This window comes from Gorilla gorilla, chromosome 10, assembly GCF_029281585.2.
Source record: "Gorilla gorilla gorilla isolate KB3781 chromosome 10, NHGRI_mGorGor1-v2.1_pri, whole genome shotgun sequence".
Classification (NCBI taxonomy): domain Eukaryota; kingdom Metazoa; phylum Chordata; class Mammalia; order Primates; family Hominidae; genus Gorilla; species Gorilla gorilla.
Genome location: NC_073234.2, coordinates 101,497,187 through 101,517,409, shown reverse-complemented (window position 1 = coordinate 101,517,409; position 20,223 = coordinate 101,497,187). Strand labels below are relative to the sequence as shown.

The window sequence follows — 20,223 nt, the reverse complement described above, 5'->3', positions numbered from 1 at the left end:
CTCTCTGTTTATATTTGTCCGAGTGGTCTCTCCTGGATGCCCAGCCACCTAGTGGCTCCCTCTTCAGCAAACCACGTACTTGTGCGCATCATCCCTATGACTGGAATTTATTTAACACATATTATGTGCTAGGCACTGTGCTAGGGGCTGACATCACAAAGGATAAATCAACATTATTCCCATCTTGGAAAAGAATGCCATAAAAGTGAGGCACCTAAATCACTTACTAGCCTATGTTCTTTTTATTTCTCTATCCTCCACATGTTAGTTTCTATTGCCTTCATGTGCTGGGTTCAACAATATCTACAACCTGCTAAAATAGTATGTTTAGTATTCAGGGTTTCTGATTAAAAACACTTTTTACTTCTTTCTTTTCTTCTTACTTCTAATTTCTGCCACTCAAGTTTTCAAGTATCTGTGTTTTATCGGAATATCCTGCATTGGTTTTTCGGTTCTTCTCTTTAACATACTAAGGCTGATTAAGTAAGCCAAAATAAAAATCTCATAACAGCAAAGAACCTTAAGTACCTGAAGTCTTGTTTTTCAGGTGAGAAAGGGTAAACTTTTCCCAAAAATACCCTAAGCGTAAATTTTTCCTTTATTTCCAATGAGTTACTCTTTCGTTCTCCCATAACAAGCTATCTACACCTCTATTACATTGTCATAGACTGTTGTTTATAAGTTTCCCTCTTTTTCTGCATGACAATCTCCTCTAAATCAGAAAGCCAGACATACTTCTGGGTAACAATAAATTAAATGTAAATTGGTTTTGTCCAGGGAAAATTTCACCCTTAAGCCATGCTATGAAAGCAGGTGTGTGCTTTTTATGATAGATCTGTATCTCATTGGAGATGATTCTGAAACTAAGACAACTTATGAGTTGCTGTGTCATCTGGCTTCACTATGTAGAAATTTGGAGGATCCCAGGTAAATATTGGGCCCCCTCAGGCATGGGATTCACTGCTATATAAAAATACCATAAACTGGGTGGCTTAACCAACACAAATTTCTTTCTTACAGTTCTGGAGGCTGAAAGGCCATGATTAAGGTGCCAACAAATTTACTTTCTGGTAAGGGTTCTGTTTCTGGCTCATAGACAATCGCTCTTTGGCAGTGTTCTTACACAGCTTTCATTTGTGGGATTTTGAAGACAATAAGTGGGTTCTCTGGAGCCTCTTCTTATAAGGGGACATTAATCCTTTTGAATGAGGTCCCCACATTTCTGACCTCATTTAACTTAATTACCTCCTTATAAGATCTATCACCAAATACAGTTGCATTGGTGGTTAGAGCTTCAACATATGAATTTTGAGAGGGACACAACTCAATCCACAGTAATATATTTTGGTTATAAACAAGAAAAGCCCAACTGAAGCCTCAACAACCCCCAACCCTCCACAAAAAAACAAAAAAAAAAGAATGGACCACAATGCCTCTCTCCATCCCTACCTATGTGGTTATTGTAACCACCAATATCTAAATATATAATATAAATATATAAACAATCCCCTGCTATATATTCAGCTATTCAGCTGTAAAGGATTAGATTTTGCACAGACTATAGCTATGAAAATGAGAGAAAGCAGGATTGGTATATACTGAGACATTTCTTAGTAGCTGATTGCTGAGATTACAGATATTAGATTCTGATGTAAAATACCTCATTTGATCATAGCTAAGTTTGACAAGAAAATGAGCAACCCAGAGATCAGAGTTCTTACCTCACTTTAATTACATGAAAATAAACATGGGTACACCGACCTCTTGACAAGGGAGAAAATGGAATTGACAGCTCTTGAGAACCTAGGCAGGAAGTTCCATCTTTAACCTGCACATGTGTGCTATATTGGCTTGATTTTCATCTCTCTGTATGTGGCCTCACTTTCTCTCTTCACATCCACATGACCACCTTCCTGTTTACATCACCTAAATTCTGGGCATAAACCATAGATCAAATTAGCTAAACCTGAATTTCAATGCTCAGTTTTCAAGAGAGAATCAGACTTGCTTAACTGAAGTCAGAGGTTTGTCCTTAGTAGGACTGACTAAAGCCAGAGGAGTCAGTAATAAAGTTGACGAGGCTTCCTTAGAATCACTGTTTCCTCATATTAGTGTTGTTTGGATCCTAACATAAGACCACTCCCCTGTAAGAAAAGGACACTAACTCTCCTAATAAAGGTAGAAAATTCTGACATCAAGCTTACACTGGCATGAAGTGAAAGGCTTCCTTTTGTCGGGTCTCTTCTTGGCCTATAAGGTTAGAGATATTTCCAGTCACTGAAGCCACCAGGAATAGTCTTAGCGGGTATGAATTGCACTTGAATTGTATAATCTACATGAGTTAAATTATATGCTTTTAGTTATGATATACTCACTGCCTCTGAAACTTAAAAAGCTTTTTTTTCTTTATGACTAAAAAGCTAAACTTGAACATTAGGTATAGCTGGTAATTGGTTAATAGCATTTTATATTTCAGCTCTGAAAAATAGGGGTCATTCCAAGAAAAGATTACAAAACCCTTTCTGTACAGCTAACAGAAAGTGTTCAGTTTAAAGCTGACCCATACAATAGTAAGGTAAATTGTCATTCATAGCTGATGACAGCCATGATCCTTACTGTTTTATGCCTAGACACATGAAAAGATTTATGTGATAAAAGGCTTATAATCAGTTTAAAATCAAGAAGTTCTTCACTCAAATTTTCCAGTGTTTAACTTTGTATTTCATTTTCATCTAAGTTATTTTGAAAAAATGAATTTGAGCAGCTATTTATTTATATTTCAACTTAAATTGAATTCACTTTATTTTATTGATAATTCCTTGAGAAACTTGTCTCTGTTAAACTTGTGTCCTTCTAAGAATTGTATCCTTTGTAAAAATTTATCTACTCTGTGTGTTAACTTTTTCTGTCTACAAATAACCACCAAATCTCAGAGGCATTCAAAAAGAAGTATTTATCTCTGAATTTGTCGATCAGATGGTATTTGGCTTATCCACACTTGTCTATGTGACACTTATTTTTCAGAGACCAGCAAGGTAGCTCAACCATGTTCCTCTCTCATGGTGCCAGTGGAAGGAAATAAGGCACACCTAAAAGAATGAGCACGTTTCACCTTTCTGATTTCATGACACTCTGCACGTTTCATTGGTCAAAGAAGATCATGGCATCAACGGCATGGAAAAGCATACCACTCACTTGGAAGTTGGGGGTATTCAAAGTAAAAAAATAACATAACTATGGGTTGAATAAAAATGTATCTCTTCTAGAATGAAAATTAATATAAACTATACTGTGTATGTGTTGAGGAGATTAGTCATTCTCATTCAGCATGTATAATGAACATTGACTGTTTGTCAACTACATTCTAGTTGCTCTAAACAAATTTGTGAACAACACAGAACAAGAAACTATGATTAAACCTATTGAACGTGAAGGTTAGTCGGGGGCACATATTATTTTATTTTATTTTTATTATACTTTAATTTCTCTGGTACATGTGCAGAAAATGCAGGTTACATAGGTATACATGCACCATAGTGGTTTGCTGCACCCATCAACCCGTTATCTACATTAGGTATTTCTCCTAATGCTATCCCTCCTCTAGCCCCCCACCCCCCGACAGGCCCCGGTGTGTGATGTTCTCCTCCCTGTGTCCACGTGTTCCCATTGTTCAATTCTCACTTATAGGAGATAATGTGGTGAGAACATGCGGTGTTTGGTTTTCTGTTCCTTTGTTGGTTTGCTGAGAATGATGGTTTCCAGCTTCATTCATGTCCCTGCAAAGGACATAGGGGCACATTTTAAACCACAATTCTTTCTTCATTATTTTTGAGTTAAATGTTATATTTAGAAAATGTATAATTACAGCAATATGAGGGGAGTTAATCAATTCTGAAGAGTCCAGAAAAGCTTCCTTGCTGTAATGACATTTAATATATGACTAAAGGAGAAAAGTTTATCAGAGGAACAGGTAGAATTAAAGAGTTCCAGGAAGAAGTTTATCATATGAAGGCCCTGGGGCAGAAAAAAGAAATTTAAGGCCAGTATAGACATACAAGGCAAGAAGAATGATATAAAATACTAAATGAGGGAGAGGTCAGGGCAAAAAGAATCCTTCAACAATGTTAAACTTTTAGAATTTATTTTAGGATCATTGAGAAACCATTAAAGGCTTTTAGGCAAGGTTTGGGTGACTTAATCAGATTTGTATTTGTAAAAGGTCATAGTAACTGCTGGATGAGGAATGGATGACTCTTAATGCAAATGCAGAGCAGCTAAAATTCTCATGCACTGCAGGTAGGATTATGAATATAAAGTTGGTACAAATGCTGTGGAAAATTATTTGGCATTGTCTAGTAAAGCTTAAGTCATATCCTCAAAGAACCATTTTTTTTCTATTCTTAAGTATTTGAAGAAACTCTTACATTTGTATATCAGAAAGCATATATATACATTTTCATTGAAATGCCTTTTTATAATTGTAAATTAATTAATGATTCATGTTAGTTATTAAGTTAATCTTTAGAAATAGAAAAGCTCCCAAATACCCATCAACATTGGAATGGGTAAATAAGTTATATTTTACTTATATAATGAAATATCATACATCAGTGAAAATTTAAAAAAAGATTCATATAACATATATGAAGATAAGGAACATAATTTTGAGTGAAAAAAGTTGTCATAGAAGAATACATACAGTATTATTTTATAGTTAAGTCTTTTAAACATATAGGAAAAATAAACAATATATTTTAGGGATACAGACATAAATGATAAAATTTTAAGGAAATCAAGGGAATGACTGATGAAACTAAAAGTCACAAAAATGGTCATGCCTGAGGAAAGAGAGAAGCACCCAGGGGGTTTCTTAAGCTGCTGGATAAATTAGTCATTTGGCATGTTAGTCTTATCTTTTATAGCCTTTAATGATTTTTATAATTTCTAAATACTTAATAAAACACTGTAAAACACATCATAGAAGGATAAGATTAGATGCAAAGAAAATATTTTGAAAATTATCAGAAAAATTCAGTAGAAATATAGTTAATTAATCTAGGGTGAGGCAAACAAGATGGAGGGAAGTCATGAGGACCCAGGAAGATGATGTTGCGAGAGACTCTGAAGGACACAGCATTTTCCATTGTGGCCTTTCACACGTGATCTTCCAGCTGTTCCTCCCCACATCCTCTTGCACAGGATATTCTTGTCTAACTGTTCCTCTCCACCCCTCTTGATACAAGGCAGGCTGTCTGTGGCTGCTAATTTATAAGGAAAGTTCCTCTCTTCCTGACACTAGTCCAAAACAACTTTCTACCTTCCTCCTCCAAGTCTGAATGCCCGCTTAAGCCAGCAGTTCTCTTGTTAATTTTCCTCCATAGTGTGAGTACCTAATATAGAGATGATTTGTATTTTATATATATGGATATATATGGAAATATATATATGGATATATATATGGAAATATATATATGGATATATATATGGAAATATATATATGGATATATATATGGAAATATATATATGGATATATATATGGAAATATATATATGGATATATATATGGAAATATATATATGGATATATATATGGAAATATATATATGGATATATATATGGAAATATATATATGGATATATATATGGAAATATATATATGGATATATATATGGAAATATATATATATGGATATATATATGGAAATATATATATATGGAAATATATATATGGATATATATATGGAAATATATATATATGGAAATATATATATGGATATATATATGGAAATATATATATATGGATATATATATGGAAATATATATATGGATATATATATGGAAATATATATATGGATATATATATGGAAATATATATATGGATATATATATGGAAATATATATATGGATATATATATGGAAATATATATATGGATATATATATGGAAATATATATATGGATATATATATGGAAATATATATATGGATATATATATGGAAATATATATATGGATATATATATGGAAATATATATATGGATATATATATGGATATATATATGGAAATATATATATGGATATATATATGGAAATATATATATATGGATATATATATGGAAATATATATATATGGATATATATATGGAAATATATATATATATGATATATATATGGAAATATATATATATATGGATATATATATGGAAATATATATATATGGATATATATATGGAAATATATATATGGATATATATATCCATATATATGGAAATATATATATGGATATATATATCCATATATATGGAAATATATATATGGATATATATATCCATATATATGGATATATATGGAAATATATATATATGTTATATAGAATGTTTGTTGAGCTAGATCATTGAGATGCATTGAGTTTGAGTTGCCTGATATCCAAGTGGGAATCCTGAGGAGGCAGTTAGGTATATTGTCTAACCCTGAGAAGAAAAGTCTAGGGTAGTGGAAAAAAAAAAAGTGATTGTAACATTCGTCATAGGTATGGGCAAAATTGCCTAAGGAGGGGGTATAGAGTGCAGTGAGAAATGAGTCTGAGTTTGAGTGCTGAGGAACTCAGGAATTTGTATGTTGGATGAAGAAGGAAAAGCTGGTAGCGGAAAGCAAGGAAGAGGAGCCAGGCAGGATAAAGGAAACAGGATAGAGTGGAGTATTTAATCATGTCTTCAGAAGCAGGCCTTTCAGAACATGATTCACATTCTGGTGATTTATTAGAAAAGTATTTCTGGAGAAACTGGTAAGGGAGTAGGAAAGAGGAAGAAACCATGTAAGTGTGTGATTATTGAGAAAATCCCAACTGTAGCCTGCTTCCTTAGGCAAGACCTGAAGGGTAAAATGCTCCTCAGAATTTTTCCCAACTCCATGCAAATGAGCTGAACTTTTATACTCTCATAGGGTATTTGCCGAAGTCAGCTCCACGTGGTTATCGGCTCCCACGTATTGTCTGTTCTCTGCAGAAGGGTCACAGTTGCCTGTAGGCAGTCCTTAAAATTTAACTGCAAATGCAGGAAGTTAGAAGCAAGTTTCATAGGAGGGGAGTATAGGTATGCAGATATGATAAAAGTAATTGGAAGGAATCTGGCCATAGCACCTACAAATGTCTGCAAAATATGGCATCACAGAATCCAAAGAGAGTTCCTAGACATGGTCGATTTTGCTAAATACTTTTCTTGAGAGTATAAGGTGAGTAAAGAACTGATAAGAATTTATTAGATTTAATCAAAGGGCTTGTTTAAACTTAGGACTGATTATATAAGAAGTAATGTTTTATAAGGAGCTTGGACTTTAGGCAATAACAGTCACTGAATGGTTTTAAGAAGGAGCCTGACAAAGTCATATATACAATTATCTCAATAAGGTCAGTAGAAGGACAGATGAGGATATTTAATTGAAGCCTAGGAAAATATATGGGAAGCTGTTGCAAAAGTGCAAGTAATCAATGATAAAGAATGAGGGTAGTCAGAATGAACAGAAGTAGCTTTTTTATTTATGAAATATTTAAGATGCAAAATAAATTGAGTCTTATGTTTCCATGAGGAAAAAGTAGTCAAGAATGGCTGTAGGTTTCTACATGTGGTTACAGAGTTAAGAAAGGAATATGAATGGGATGCTGAAAATAATTCATTTCGACTTGGAAAGAATGTATATAAGGTGACTCTGGGACATTCTGGTATCCTGACAAACGCTAAACAGTTGAAGTCTGAAGTCTGTAATGGAGCTCAGGACACCAGATAGGATTTCGCATATAATAATCTTATCATATTTTTATAGTCAAAAATATGAGTGAGCCAGGCGCGGCGGCTCATACCTGTAATCCCAGCACTTTGGGAGGCCGAGGTGGGCGGATCACAAGGTTAGAAGTTCGAGACCAGCCTGGCCAACATGGTGAAACCTCGTCTCTACTAAAAATACAAAAATTAGCCAGGCGTGGTAGTGTGTGCCTGTAATTCCAGCTACTTGGGAGGCTGAGGCAGGAAATCACTTGAACCTGGGAGGCGGAGGTTGCAGTGAGCTGAGATCACGCTATTGCACTCCGGACTGGATGACAAGAGTGAAACTCCATCTCAAAAAAAAAAAAAAAACACAAAGATATGAGTGGATAAGAGAATGTAGGAAATGTTTGCAGGGTAGGAAAAGAAATAACTGATGGGATCTTGAGTAATATAACACTTAAAGAATAACGAAACCCTATCAGATGTTAATTGACCAACTCTTTCACATTGCATAATGTCTTCGTGATGTAACTGCTTGTCTAATCTTATTGTCATCTCTATTCAAAGGACACACTTATAGATGTCCTTCCTAACCACTCTATCTAAAATATTTGTCCTCCATGTCACCACCCCCACCTCCATTATTCTCCATCTCCATGCTTTCTTTTTTCTTCATAGCACATGTGACTAGCTGGCATTTTATTATACATTCATGGGTATATTTATCTTGTATATTTCCAGTAGAATGTAAGCTACATAAAGACAGAGTTTTATTTTGTTTCATTTTGTTTTTCCCACCAAATAGAGCCCCTGTTTTTAGAACACTTCTTAGAACATAAAAGACTCAATAATTCTTAATTGAATTAATGGATGACTGATCTATCTAACAGACTAATAGAGTGATTATTTTATGGATATATTTATTGATGTTTTAAACAATAATGTTTGCAAAATCAAATTCCCTTTATGTATTACTAATCTATGAGAAAATAAAGCAAAAACTAATTCTCCAATAATAATATAAATTCTTGAGTTGTTCTGAAGAAACCAAAACTACAGTTTTAGTCCAAATGAACAAAATTGTTTTCTTCTCTTATCTTTCCATGTTTAAACTGTATCCCTAAGCCAAGCGAGTCACAATGAATTAACCAGTAGTTAACTTGTATCCAGATTTCACATGCATCTTAATTTAGCAATAATGTGTTTGGAATTAGAGGTTATTGATCACCTTAAGCTGAAAAACATATTTTATCCTGCAGTTGATAAGTTGTTACACTTCTATATGACATTAAGATGCTGCTAAATCAAAGATGATGCTGACATTCTCTAAGGGACAGATTCTAATCAGTGTCACAGGAAAGCATGTAGTTTAGGACACTATGTAAATGGTCACTATAATTTTGTGTTTGTTGCGGAAAAAGAAAATAAATAGACCTGAGAGATATCCAGAAGGCAGGTATAGTTCACAACTATCCTTTTATCTTCCCAGCGTTTATCTTGTCCGCCCCCCCTTACTTTTTTAAGTAATACAACCTCAATATTTGCTTGCATAATTACACCATCCAGCCTTTGCCTGAAACCTTACAAATAAGATCATGCACATACTCTCCCCTGATAATCATATGGCTGTCTCTCTTTGGAATTTGAAATTTGAGCTGAAAAATGTTTAAAACAAAAATGTTGGGAGGTGATTTTTACTAATGGCATTACCCTCATGAGACTGTCCATTAGTTCCTCCTACCATACTTGTAGAAACATCTTTGATCCTGTCCTCCTTGATCTTCAGACTTTCCTAGGATTTCAAAAGCTACTCTATATCCTTCTAATAAACTCATGTTTTATATAAACCCTGAGTTGGTTTTCATTGCTTACAGTCAAAGAACACCAACAAATCCAGATGCTCTATTTATGATTCTTTTAACTACCCACAAATTGAGCAATATATATGTGATATGGTATGATAAAAGAAATAAAACAGGTATAGTTTAATGGCATTTCATAAGACGCTATTACTTTCTGGATTTGGGGGTTGTGTGTGTTCCTGAAAAATATTCATTTAAACAAAGGTATCCTATAGATTTGTTCCTGGTGATTTGAAATACCATGAATAACACCTCATATGTAAGAAAAGTTTCTTTTTCTAAGTTCAGCTGAAATATCTCATTGTAGGCAAGCCTGTTATTAAATCTTCACATTTGACAAACGACTTTCTCTTAGCCATTCTGTCCCTCTCCACTGTTCATCATCCCAGCCTTAGAGATCAGCACTCTTCTTTGAATGCATTAGTCACTCATGAATAATGACATAAAAGCTTAGCAATGCTCCAGAAAGAGAGGCTTTTATTATGCTTTTCTAACAACCATTAATATCTATAACACTCAGCAGTTTTCTAATTTTCTTTTATAAAAGGACAAGCTGTAACTACATGACAAAACGGCATGGGGTTCAGGACTATTACCGGTTTCATTAGTGAGGGTGACAAAGGAAAAAAATAGAAAAATGGGTTATGCTGCTATCAGGCACAAGAAACCCATGATTAAATTAAAAATTGGTGGATGAAGGGTGGTCCTTAAATTTATAAACCCTACTTACAACAAAAACCACACCATATCAAAAAAAATTTCTTTTTCCAAACAAACCTTTTTATAATGGGGTTGGGGTGGGAGATTCTGCAAGAAACAAGAACTTGAAATCTATATTAGCTAAAATTTTGAAGTGAATATAGATAGTAAGAAATTTATATAGTCCTATAATATTCTTGACAAAGTTATGTCCAAGCAAAAATGAGGACTAAAAATTACTGGTTAATCAAATAAAATATTACATTTTGGAACTTGTGGATCCTGTTTGTGAATTATTTAGACACGACTATTAGAAAACATTATTTGAGTCTAACTAAGTGGCTATCATAACTGAAAACAAAAATGGTCACAATTTATGAGTAACATAGAATTGTAACACACATAACTAGAATTAATGTGATTAATTATATGCTGTTTTTTCTTCTTGAATTCAAGAAAAATAAAAAATGCAAACGTAGCATTTGAACTTTTTAGTATTTTTAGTTATTGTTATAGTGACGTAAAATTAGGAATAAAATCTTCTAAGTTTTAAATAAAACCTAAATTTAGCAACTAAATTGCATATTTCTAAGTTCTCCATGGAATGAGATGATTACTTTGTTTTTGTTTCATCTTGTTTTTCCCTAATTGAATATGTGTCATCCAAAAGGTCTATTGCAAAGTCATGAATAAATTCTTACAGATCTTTTTACCAAAATTTTAACACTTTTACTTAACTGAATGCTTATTAAAGGAGATTTATTAAGCATCAAACTGTTTTTCATTGTAAATTGCAGCTCCTTGGATCTTTACATATAAGGATTTTGAATCCATTTATTAGAAAAGAAGTTACCACAGGTAATAACCTGCATTATAATAAGTGTAGGAAGTTAGTGTAATAAATACTGACTTAATTCTGTTATTAATCCAGTGAAGTAACCCTGATTGTATTTAGAGATTTTAAGGAATCTTCATAAAAGATAAGCTGTCCATCTTTTATTGTACATTTTAAATTAGAGAAAATTATCAAACTGATCTTAAACTTGCAGTGCTTTATCAAAAAACTCATTTACTCTAAAATGCTTCCAAAAGCTTATAAGGCAAGACAAGTAACAAAGTCGTCATTTACAAATAAGGATACTGACATTTAAGAAGTGAAGTGCTTTTGATGGGTGGCAGGCTACTGCAATGCTTAAGTATTTGTTTCCCACTCTCTACGCTCTAAACCTTCCCAGATACAATTAAAGAGCAATCTAATCAAATATAAATGAGCAAATTACTCAACATGTGCTTTCTAAGTACATATTATCTGCTTATTTTTCTAATAATTTTTCTAATAGGTAGTAATTGGAAAAGAAAGTATACTTCTCTTGAACAAAATTATGCAAATATAGGTATGAAACAAAGCAATAACAAAGGTACTTCTTCTAGGCACAGGAAAATACTTAAGTCTCAAATACTTAGCAGATGTTTCTCCCAAGGAGAGTAATATAAAGAACAAGTCACTTTGTTTCTGAACTGAGAAAATATATAGACTCGGTAAAGAAACTGAACCCATCAATATGATGAAAAAATGAATGGTGCCATGTTTAGAAGTAAATTTGTACTTTGATTTAATTTGACATATCAATTTGGGATCCTTTTGAGAAATAATAACATTTAACCCTACTGTCAGTTTTTATTTTTTTTTTTTTGAGACGGAGTCTCACTCTGTCGCCCAGGCTGGAGTGCAGTGGCGCGATCTGTGCTCACAGCAAGCTCCGCCTCCAGGGTTCACGCCATTCTCCTGCCTCAGCCTCCCGAGTAGCTGGGACTACAGGCATCCGCCATCACGCCCAGCTAATTTTTGTATGTTTAGTAGAGACGGGGTTTCATCGTGTTAGCCAGGATAGTCTCGATCTCCTGACCTCATGATCTGCCCTGCTTGGCATCCCAAAGTGCTGGGATTACAGGCGTGAGCCACCGCGCCCGGCCGTCAGTTTTTCACTTGTGTTTTAATTACAAGAAAGTTTCTACAAATAGTGTAATTGTTTTATAATTTCATAAGATTGTGGAAGAAGTGATGAAAGGAAGAATTATTCTAAGTCATAAGCTCAATAGAAAAATTCAGGCAAAAAAAAAAGAGAATCGTCTAAACACTGTTGAATTTTAGAATCAATTTATATTGAAAAAGGAAAGTTCATATTCTCCTTGGTATGTAACAGCTCATTCCATTCTGTTATAAGTCACATATTATATTTGCTTCCAAATAAAGAAAATATTTCAAATGTTTCAGACAGAAAATCAGAAAGTATTTATTGAGTACTCATTGAATACATTCATGTTAATTTCAAGACAAAGAGATTTTTGTTTTTAATTTCAGCATGAGAATAAATATGTACAAACTTCCCCAGATTGGTAGATCCTAAAAAAGCTTGGTGTTGAAAGCTGTCCAGAGAGAGACTGAATTCTTACCATCAAAAAAAATTATGGAATTTTTCATTTTAATCACTTGTGTCATTTATAATTTTAGTGCCTTTAGTGTTATCTATTCTCGTTTTAAAAATGTACTAGTCAGTTTGATTTTTACAATTGAATTAAATGGGCCACACAATAGTTTATATTTGAAGAAGACTATTAATTATGGCTGCTATAATAATGTAGCCAAGATTTTAGTTATATAATATACAGCCTAAGCAGCTTATTTTTACAAATTAAATAGAAGATTTTCTTAACGGTTGTATTGTGCAGGCTGAAAAAAAAACTAGTTTTTATAAATCACCTCCTTACTTTGATACTACTATCTTGATTATCAGTAAATTATCGTAAAAGAATTAAGGGTCTCGTAAGATAAACATCAAAGTCTGACTAATGACATAAAGCCAATAAAAATTCATTAAAATATTTTAGCACATTTTTCTCAAGACAATGAAAAATAATCTCTATTGAAATAAAAAAATTTATACAAAATAAAAGAATAAATGCCAAATTCAGCATAACTTTTAATTACTGCAAAATACCCCATTGTAGATCATGTGTATCAGCTATTATTCAGAACCTTGTACTTCAAGAAATATGTAATGGACCTAGAGAATGTCCAAATATGAGTATATGAAATTTTGAGAGCAATAGAAAACTCACCCTATGAAGAACATCTTAAAACAAGGACAGAAAGATAAGGGTCATTTGCCTGGATCAGAAATGAATTAGTATTTATTGATCCCCAGAATATTATATATGCTATCAGCTTCTAGATCCATGTATTCTATATACATTATTGTACTATTTTTCAATAGACTAAGATATAGATATTATTATCACATTTTATGGAGGAATTAACTGAGGTTCAGAGAGAATAAATTACTTGTCCAAAGCTGTATGGCTAGTAATTGGCATGATCTGTCTATTTCAAATGCTGTGCTTTTTAACGTTAAGGTCTGGAAAACTTGAGAGATGTTTTCACTATAGTTCTATCACTGATGAACTAACATAAAGTATGAATTAGTTATTATATAATAACAGTTTTAATGGTTTCAGCAAAGGTAGTAAACATAGTAGAAATAGTAGTAGTAATAATAATGATAATAGAGATATGATGGTGATGGTGGTGAGAGTAAAAATAATTATAATGGTTAGGTAGTATTGTGCATCAGCATATATTCAAATTAAATACAATATGGTTTTAGCTCAGTGGTAAGTTTAATTCAGGTGAGGAATATTTTGACCAGGTTTACTGAAAATTTATAAATTTAAAATAAATATTGAATCCAGATACCAACATAAATTTTTAAGATTATGTAATGAATGTATTATTATAAGCTCATACCTATTTCAGAAAAAAAATCATTGAAAACATTACTTCTACTGGAGTCTAAATTAATATGTTCATCTTACATTTACTCTTTGTACATATGAATTTGTATCAGCTTTCTCAATAAAGAAGAAAAGCAACACTAGAGAATTTTCTTATTCAGATATCATGTTCAAGTCAGCCATTTGTATTGAATTAGGAAAGCATTACCTTATATTATCTACTTTTTATAAAATACAGACATTATTTTTCTTAGATATAGTTACCCTAAAAAATCAGAATTCCAAAACATATGTTGCTTATCCTTCTAAAATTGTATTGTGAGCCATTTTATTACATTTGGCATGGAAATAATCATTCTCACATTTCTTAAATTTCATATTCAATATGGATTTATGTGGGGTATTTTCTTTATTTTTGTGATAACAATCTTTAATGTTTATTAGTCAGTACTAACCAACATTGTCAAAGAAATGAATCTTTTATAAGACTAAATTTAAGTGTTTACATTTTTGATGAAAATTAGTTGTTTAAAAACCCACAGGCTCATGTGTCAGCTATCCTTTGGGCTGTAAAAATAAAACAAAATCATTTATCTGCTTTTCAGGGAATATAATTCCATCAGTATAGGCAATCATAGATACTTGTTTAAAAACTTTAACTTAAATCCTACATAACCAACTTTCATCACTCCTCAGAGTTAATGCCCTCTATCTCTTAGTAAAAGTATCCCAATTCCAGAGTGTCTCAGGCATTTTTCACACAGTGCATGTGCTTTATATTGTAGGGGTAGACTGATTTGCTAAAGTTGGAACAGGAATTAAAAGAAATTAAAGACTGTGTAAGCAAAAACTCAGTTGTATGTAAGCAAACCCAATTCCCCGTGAGGAAGAGAAAAAGGCTGGAGTCCTTTAAAATTAACTCCCTGTTTTTCTCTCTGTGGCTAGTGAGCCTTATTTCTCCCTTTCCCAGGCATTGTGAAGACTCTGTTTCTCTAGCTGTGCAGCTGCAAGGTCACTAGACAGATAATCTCAAGTTGTAAAACATGTTGTTCCTTGAAAAGTAAGAAATAATGTAATGCATGTCTTCATTGAATAACTGTCTTTGTTTCTCACTTCTGTAATATGCTTCCCCCTGCACAGATCTCCCCCCACCCCATGAAATGCTTAAAAGGTAGCTTGACTCTTTGTTCGGGACTCAGTCCTTTGGATGTTAATCTGACTGGGTCAGTGCACCTAAATAATTAAATAATTCCTCCTCAACCCCTCAGTCTCTCTGATTCCTTAATTATTCTGCACCAAAGTCAGTCAGCATATCCCATTCACCTCTTGCTCAGAGGTGAATGTAGGCACATAGACCAATGGAACATAATAGAGAACCTAGAAGTAAACCCAAATACTTACAGCCAACTGATCTTCGACAAAGCAAACAAAAAGCCAAAGTGGGGAAAGGACACCCTTTTCAAAAATGGTGTTGAGTAATTGGCTAGCCACATGTAGGAGAATGAAACTGGTTCCTCATCTCTCACCTTATACAAAAGCCAACTCAAGATGGATTAAGGGCTTAAACCTAAGACCTGAATCTATAAAAATTCTAAAAATATAACATTGAAAAAAACCCATAATACTTTATTAAATGCAGCAGAAGTACTAAACTCTGGCTCATATTTTGAAGAAAATATTGTGTTATTTTGGTCTTCTGTAGCTTATTGAGCTGCATTTTCCTTCTTTATCACTTATTCTTTTAACACAGATCCATGTATTTTGATATATATAGTCATGCCTATTAGTCTGTTTTCTCACTGGTGATAAAGACATACCCGAGACAGGGAAGAAAAAGAGGTTTAATGGAACTTACAGTTCCACATGACTGGGGAGACCTCAGAATCATGGCAGGAGGTGAAAGGCACTTCTTACTTGGTGACAGCCAGAGAAAATGAGGAAGATGCAAAAGCAGAAACCCCTGATGAACCCATCAGATCTCGTGAGATTTATTCACTACCATGAGAACAGTATGGGGAAAACTGCCCCCATGATTCAAATTATTTCCCACCAGGTCCCTCCCACAACACATAGGAATTATGGGAGTACAATTCAAGGTGAGGTTTGGGTGGGGACACAGAGCCAAGCCATATTATCATGTGTTGCATAATATTTCAGTCAACAAAGGACAGCATGTATGAAAGTGATCCCATAGGATTATAATGGAACTCAGAAATTCCTGTCGCCTAATGAAGTCTTAGCTGTCAGAACAACAGGCATTCCTCATGTGTTGGCGATGATAATGGTGGAAACAAATATATTGCACTGCCTGTCATTTGAAAATATAGCACATAGAATTATGTACAGTGCAGGATACTTGATAATGCTAAAGAACGATTGTGTTACTGGTTTATGTATTTACTATACTATACTTTTAAGCATTATTTTAGAGTGTACTACTTATTTTTTTAAAAAGCTAACTGTGAAACAGTCTCTGGCATATCCTTCAGGAAGTATTAGAAAAGAAAAGAAGGAATTGTTCCCATAGGAGATGACAGCTCCACTTGTGTTACTGCGCCAAAGACCTTCCAGGGGACAAGATGTGGAGCTGGAAAACACTGCGTAGATGATCCTGACCCTGTTTCATACTAGGCTAATCTGTGTGTCTTTGTCTTAGTTTTTAACAAAATGTTTACAGAGTAAAAACGTTAAAAAATTAAAAATATAAAAAAGCTTATAGAATAAGAATATAAAGAAAATATTTTTGTAAAGCTGCATAATGTGGTTGTGTTTTCAGCTGTCATTATAAAAGAGCCAAAAAATTAAAAACAATTAAAATGTTTATAAGGTAAGTTGGAGTAATTATCTATTATTGAAGAAAGAATATTATTTTTTATAAATATAGCATAGCCTAAGTGTATAGCACTTATGAAGTCTGCAGTAGTGGACAGTAATATCCTAGGCCTTCACATTTACTCACTAGTCACTCAGAGCAATTTCCAGTCCTACTAAGTTAATTTATGATAAGTGCCCAAACAGCGGAGCCATTTTTAATTTTTTATATCATACTTTTATTGTACCTTTTCCGTGTTTAGATATGTTTGGATACACAAATACTTACCACTGTGTTAAAACTATCTACACTATTTAGTACAGTAACATACTATACAGGTTTGTAGCCTAGGAGCAATAGGCTGTACCATATAGCCTAGGTATGTAGTGGGCTATACCAGGGGTCCCTAACCCCTGTGCTGCTGATCTGTACCCGTCAGTGGCCTGTTTGGAACTTGGTCACACAGCAGGTGGTGAGCCGCCAGCTAGTAAGCATTACTCCTCCACCTCCTGTCAGACCAGCTGCAGCATTAGATTCTCACAGGAGTGTGAACCCTGTTGTGAACTGCACATGTGAGGGATCTAGGTTGTGTGTTCCATGTAAGAATCTACTTAATGCCTGATAATCTGAGGTGGAACAGTTTCATCCTGAAACCATCCCCGCTCTATACCGCACCACTGCCCACCCCTATCCGTCCATTGAAAAATTGTCTTCCCCAAAACCGGTCCCAGGTGCCAAAAAGTTTGGGGACCCCTGGGCTATACATATAGATTCATGTTAGTACACTCCATGGCATTCACACAATGACAAAATTGCCCAACAATGCATTTTCTCAGAACATATTCCTGTTGTTAAGCTGCACATGACTGTATATATCTGCTATTATTTTTAACTGGTGTGCATATCATAGTTTTGAATTTATCTTTAAATGAATTATTTAAGATAGTGATTTTTGATATACATTTATCAGTATTTGAAGTTTTTGTTTGTTAAAACTTGTATTATCCAGTTTTATCACAATGTCAGAAACTGAGATGTCTTATTTCTATATTTGACTTGGTGCAATAGTTTTTGGAAAATATGTTTATTCTTGGTGTGTTCCATGCCAAATTTAGTACAACGGTTAAACTAGCTTTTTTAATTGTGTAATTAAGGTAGTCTGTATTCTTTGTTGATGTCTTAAGGACTAATAAGTTATGCACTGGAGTCTTCCACTATACTTACTTTTGTTAAATTCTCTTTTTATTTTTAATATTATCTGCTGTGCTCTAATGGCTTATAATTCATTTTATATACATATATATATTCTTTATTAGTAATATGAGACACTTTCCTTTATTTTTAAAGTCATCTTTATTCAATATTAAATATTAATACTACAGTTACATATAGCATTGTAAGTAGGCTTTGTTTGAAGTTAATTTTTAAACATTTTTATTCTGCTTTGTCTTTAATAAATGACATATAGTTAATTTTGTTTTGCAATCAAATCTGGAAATCCTTGTCTTTTCATAGGTAATTTTAACTGATTCCTGTATACTAATAACTAGTAGATTCAATCTTGTGTGTTATATAATATTTTCTGATTTTTAACTTGATTTTCTCATTTTTTTCTTTTATTTTTATGTGGAAGACATTTTCTTTTAGTGAATAAATGAAAAAAATTCTGATTTCCAATAGAAATTTTCAGACTCATATAAAACATCTTTTTTAATTTATGCAGCTGTCACTCATTGCTTCCTTTTGGGGTTATTATCATTTTGATATTACTTTTTCTGTCTCCATTAAACCTTTCACATTTCAAGATTTTAGTTTATCACATACAACTTGCTCTAGATTTCTTGGTATTTTGTCCTCTCCAATTATATTTTCAAAAAAATTAGACATTTTCTAAAATGCCCTCCTGTTTATTGTAATAATTCTGTGTCATTGAAAGGAAACTATTCTTTTTCTATAACGTAGTCTCTTTGTTTTCACATGTCTAGTAATTTTACTGTTTGCCATTCTTATTTGTTGTTTATCTTCATCTTTGTTTATTGGGTCATCCGATGTCTTGAGATGATCTGTAACATTATATGAGTCAAGGAGGGAAAGAATGGGAATGGTTATTTTACTTGGCTGAACCACATCAGTTCAGAGATGCAGTAATATAAAAATGAATGAGACCCAAAGGCACCATAAACAGTGAGCATTTACTTTTTGCTATACCTTTTTTCCCTGTGTGGGATGTAGCAGCCTGGAACTACCATAAGTAAAATGCTAGTTCTCTTTGATAGGTACAGTATATATGTCTAGTGTACATGGAGTAATCCCTGCTTGATATGATCTCCAATAGCTGATGTGTGTTCCACAGGTGTTGGTGAGATTCAGATTTATAACCAGACACATTGCTCCCACAACTCTTCTCTATACACACACTGGAACACTATCAGATCCAGCCTTCGTCCTTCCAAATAAGATAGTTATTGAGGTTTAGTCAGAATCTGGCCAACTTTCCTGATAAGAGCAGTTGTCAGATACAAATAGGTGAGTTACAGGCTGTGTGAGCTCTTTCTTCATTCTGGTCACATTTCCACTCACTTTTGTAGTATCCTATATTCCTTCAAGTATATAGAATGTGGATACCATCTTTTCCTGGTTTTTAGAACTGATACAAATATTATCAACGACAAGAGACTGGGGACAGACCCAGAAATATGCCCTCACCTCTACAGGGAAATTTATTTCAGCATTATGTCTTCTCCATGCTTGGTAAAATTATAGCACTAAAAGGAATGCACCAGATTTACTGTATGACCCTGTCTCTGTGCCAGGTAGAAACTATAAGCCTCCCAAAACTACATCCTAGTGCCTGAAGCAACCTCTTCCACCTCTCTGAATAGCCTATCTGGTATAAGACCACAGAGACCTCTGAATGCTGCTATTTTCTAAGACTGATAATTATAGTCATTTTCAGCCCAAATTTTATGAGCCACATCTGCTCCACTGATCATTAGCACTTGCTCTACAAATTAGGATGTTTTGTGAGCTTTACCAGGATGGGACTTACCAAACCAACCAACAAACAAAACCTCATACTTTACACTTTTCCCAATATTTCCACTTCTGTCAAAGATTCCTTAAAATTCTTAGAATGCGAAATGTATCTTTCACTAACTTACAGTATTGTTATTCTGTGGAAATATTACAGTATTTCCATTATTCTGTGTTTTCTTGTTCTGTTCTGCACTCAGAGTAACACTTGGCATGTTTTTAAGTAATCTATCCTACTAGTAAATTATCATTAATATTTTTACAGCTTATTAT

The 20,223-nt window shown here is 33.5% G+C and overlaps 1 protein-coding gene across 6 annotated transcripts in view; it reads left to right on the top strand.

Annotated features, from left to right (window-relative positions):
• Window positions 1-20,223, top strand: part of MGAT4C (MGAT4 family member C) — a 1,374,466-nt gene that overhangs the window by 1,202,625 nt on the left and 151,618 nt on the right. The window lies entirely within an intron of this gene.